The following is a 4,624-nucleotide window of genomic DNA, read 5'->3' as shown; positions in this document are numbered from 1 at the left end:
TATTATTGCTTCAGGCCAAATGCACCAGGAGGAGGCCAGAGACACAGGGCCCTGTAGGGAATTTGCACCTCCACCTGCAGATGAGCCCTCGCCTCTCAAAGTCCCCCACGATGTCCTTTCTCTTCCTGCTTCTCCTCTAGGTCCTCTTCCCTCGTCCCCCTTTCTTTCTGTCTCCCCCCGCTTTCCCCCCACGTCTCTCCCAAATTCAAATTCAGCGAGTTGGCTCTTTCTTCTCAGCCCTTCTTTGATCTTAGACACTTTTGACCAGTATATCCTTTTTTTTTTTTTTTTTTTTTTTTTCCAGCAGCCCGGCTCAGACTCCAGTTCGCATCACCCGCGTCAGCAGTCTAACATGTGCTTTAATTCAGATGTCATCACCGCCAGCCGCCCACCCTCCACCCGGTTCCCAGGCCCCGAAAGAGGGGACAGACCTGCCCCAGCCCAGGACACACCCCACCTCACCTTCACCACTTCACAGTCGCTCGACCACTATATCCTTTTAAGAATAATTCGCTTGTCTTCTGTGTTCTCGGCCTTTCTCTCTGTCTGATTCTGCATCACCTTTGCATCTCCCTTCGTCCTCCCATCCCTCACCTGTGCATACCTTCAAGTCTCTATTTTTGGCACTCTCCCCTCTCCCCAGCTTCTCAAGACCTTTCATTCGTGCTACACCTCCATCTAAATCTTCGTCTCCGATTTTAAATCCTGACTTGCCTACGGGCAATTCAGCTAAACTCAGTAAGTACTGGGTACCATCACGCTGTGTGTCCAGCCGCCTACAAGAGACTCTCGCTGTCCTTCCTGATGGCACCGTAAGCTGAAAATGCCCAAACTTAGCATCTCCTCTCCTAAAACTACTTCCCTTTGTCAACCGCCCAATTTTTGGTACCTCTCATCCTGCTTCCTGTCTTTGAAGTGAAACCACCCCCAGACATTTGATTCTTTCTCACTTTCTCAGTCCTCAGATGCAGGCTGTTACATATCTTACTTCAAAAAGGCCTTCTGTACAGCCTTTCCTCGCCCCCCCTCCCCAGCTACAATTGTCATTTGGTTTCTTTCCTCTTTGACAGTTATTTCTATGTCTCCTGTAGCAGGATCTCTTCTACTGCTTCTTCCTGAACCAGGCCAGCCTTTGACCCTCCACACCTCTCCCTCTGCCCATCGTTGCAGGGAGCCCATAGCAGCAACTGTAACCTCTGCATGAGAGCTCACAAGTCTCCACACAGGCTGCGGGATACAGCGGGGTTGGATTGGCCAGCGTTTGAACCCTAAATGTAGCACTTACAGACTATTTACTGCCCATCCCGCCAAGAGCTGTAGATTCTTCCTTCGCAACATCTTGGACACTTTCCTTCCTGTTTCCACTCCCACCACCTCCACTCAAGCTCACTCCATGGTTCACCTGGAAAGTGGCAGAAGCTCCTCAATAAGTCTTCATCCAGGTTCCCCTTTTCAACTCATCATCACCACCATCACCACCATCATCATCATCATTCTCGTCATGGTCTCTGTGTCATAGTTCACTGGAGGCTTTTGCATGTTTTCCTGTCACATCATCTTTGTAATAACCCTTTGCAGTATAGAGAGGAGAGGAGCAGATGAATAAACTACAGATGATGAAACGATGGTTGTCCAAGATTTCAGAGCTAGTGACTGGTGGAAGCAGGACCCACATCCCTCCAGTCCCAGCGTCTGAGCCCTGAGTTCCCTTATAGATTTCATAAGCTAAACAACAATCATATCCCTTATGTGCTTAAATCTTCCAACGGCTCTTCACTGTCCGCAAATAGAGTCTAACGATTTGAGCCTGGCCCTCTAGGTAGAACCGCCATGGTCTAATTCCAAATTACGTACTTCAGGTTCATTTCCTGGAGAAATACATTAATTCCTTAGGTACAATATCTGCACACCGCACTCCAGGGAAAGGTACACCGTACAACGCTGAGCTCAGCGTAGCTTTGGCATCTTTTATAGTCTATTCTCTGCTCAGCGGCTAGAGGGGTCCTTTAGAAATGTGACAGCATGTCTGTGCTCTGCTCAAAATGCTCAGAATAAAATGCAAAGTCCTTGTTATGAGACACAAAGCCCCACGGGATCTGGTCCCAACACTCCCTTCAACCTCATCTATAAGTCACCTCCTCAAAGACTTGCTACATGGTTTTCATCTATACTCTTCAGGCACACCCAGTCTATTCCCTCCACAGGCCCTTTGCATGTGCTATTCCCCTGCCTGGGGGGCCTCATCTCCTGAAATCCACACAGCGGTCTCTTGCACCTCCATCAAGGTTTTGTCAGAAGGGCTTTCCCAACGGCCCTCTTTCAAATAACACTTGCCCCTTTATCCTGCTTTAATTTCCCTTGCAGGGTCTCACACCACCTGGTGTGTTGTAGTTTTACCTGCTGTCTCTCCTGCCCCTAGAATGTAAGCTCAATGAGAGCGGGGACTTTGTGTGCTTAGTTTATTCCTGGATCCCCTGCACCTAGAACCATGCCTGGTGCACAGTAAACACTCAATAACCATCTGCCAGATGAATCAATCAATGAAAACGAGGCTTCTTGTCATTTACTGTCTCCACATTCTCACGCAGGCTGCTCTTTCTACCTGGAATTTGTGGAGTATCCACTTGCAAAAGAACGCAAGGCCATGCCGCCTCGGTCCCTCAGTCCATCCCAGTTCCTGGACCAGCTCTCGTACCTCCTGAGCATGCCCGATCTCTCCGTCTGCAACTGGGCTCACTCTCACCTACACTCCAATAGCAATGTCCTTGTGTTCCTTTTATGATATTTATTGCATCCTGTCTGCGGATGGGATATTTGTGTACGCATAGCCATTGTCCAACCAGACCACATTCTCCCAGGAGCAGAGACCTCCTATCTGTACCAGTTCCGGGCACTCACCTCGACACATATTTGTGTAAGTAAAATAGTACTTATAAATATATTATGAGAGTGTGATTGCATATTCAATTACATATATACATAGAAAAGTAAATATAAATGAAAGATGATAGGTTAGGTGTAAGGTCACAGGTCACAGAGGGAAGAGAAAAATAGAGGGAAAAACCAAGAGCAGCGCACATTTGTGACCCTTCCCCAAAGTACACACCCTTCTTTGGGTTCAACCCTTTCCTTGAGAAAATGACCTGGGGAACGTGATTGGTTAATTTAAGATGCCTTTATATCTGGACAAAACTATAATTCAAAAAGATACATGCACCCCTATGTTCATAGCAGCAGTCAAGACATAGAAACAACCTAAATGTTCATCAACAGATGAGTAGATGAAGAAGATGTGGTCCATAGATACAATGGAATACTACTCAGCCACAAAAAAGAACGAAATAATGCCATCTGCAGCAACATGGCTGCAACTGAAGATTATCATACTAAGTGAAGTAAGTCAGAAAGAGAAAGACAAATATCGTATGATACACTTGCATGTGGAATCTAAAATATGGCACAGATGAACCCATCTGCCAAAGAGAAATAGACTCACAGGCATGGAGAACAGACTGGTGGTTACCAAGGGGGAGGGAGAACGGGGGAGGGATGGACCGGGGGTTTGGGTTTAGTAGATGCAAACTATTATACATAGAATTGATAAACAAAAGGTCCTACTGTAGAGCACAGGGAACTATATTCAATATCCTGGGGTAAACCATAATGGAAAAGAATATAAAAAAGAACATATATATGTGTATAACTGAGTCACTTTGCTGTATAGCAGAAATTAACACAACATTGTAAATCAATTATACTTCAATGAAACAATAAATTTAAAAAAAAGATGCCTCAACTTCAATTTGTTCATTCAAAGTCAACAACCATCATGGTAGCTGAGATGAGGACAGACAGCCATCAGTCTTCCAGGCAAGGAGCCTGCTTCGCCAACGCCCACAACTCTCAGCACTTTCCCACTGGCCTGTGACATTGTTCTGACAACCTGGTCACCGCCAGAAAGGTCACCGACCCTCAGCAAGCCGAGGCCATGGGTCCGGTCCTAGCGTCACTGGGGATCCCTCCAGGCCGTGCACTGACCCGGCTCAGAGACCAGGGGCAGCCAGGTCGCTGGCAGGAGCGGGCCAGAGAATAGTCACTCAACCATCATATAAAACCTGTATCGCAGAGTCCTGCCTTGCTGCCTCAGAGGTGAAAAATTGGAAGCAGGAGGCGGGAGCAGAGAGGGAGGGGTCTCTGGGCACTTAGGCGACAGGAGCACTGGACAGAGGGGCTCAGGATGTCACGGAGAGCCAGCTGGAGCCAGGTCTGAAAGGTGAACCGGGAGCACACAGGCAGGCCTGCCCAGGAGGCCGGTGGTAGTTGCCCCAGCTGTGCTGGCAGCCAGTGAGCAGCTGTCCTGGCTTTGTCCCCTGCTGGCCCAGTGCCAGCAGCCTTCTGTGTTCACCTCAAGCCCATCTGCAGCCCTCTCCTGTTCACTTTTACTCCTCCCTCCCTGGCATGTGAAGCAGTATGTGTGGCATCTGCGAAAATCCAAGGAGAGCCAGATAGGCACTCCCACTACGATGTTCCCATCTGCAAAATGGGTAGGATAATGCATATCTGCTCCATGTTTCGAATGGAACACTTATGAAAAATTGCTGGTAAACTCTCATGGTTACAATAT

At 47.9% G+C, this 4,624-nt stretch overlaps 1 non-coding gene across 1 annotated transcript; it reads right to left on the bottom strand.

The window, feature by feature from the left end:
* Window positions 1-311: 311 nt before the first annotated feature.
* On the bottom strand, window positions 312-381 carry LOC113613403 (small nucleolar RNA SNORD104). Its single transcript, XR_003430244.1, has one exon. It is a non-coding gene; the product is annotated as a small nucleolar RNA SNORD104 (small nucleolar RNA).
* Between the last annotated feature and the right edge of the window lie 4,243 nt (window positions 382-4,624).

This window comes from Aethalodelphis obliquidens, unplaced genomic scaffold (assembly GCF_003676395.1).
Source record: "Aethalodelphis obliquidens isolate GAN/ISIS:26980383/991018 unplaced genomic scaffold, ASM367639v1 scaffold3, whole genome shotgun sequence".
Classification (NCBI taxonomy): domain Eukaryota; kingdom Metazoa; phylum Chordata; class Mammalia; order Artiodactyla; family Delphinidae; genus Aethalodelphis; species Aethalodelphis obliquidens.
The sequence above is the reverse complement of the archived record's forward strand: the minus strand, read 5'-3'. Positions and strand labels throughout refer to the sequence as shown.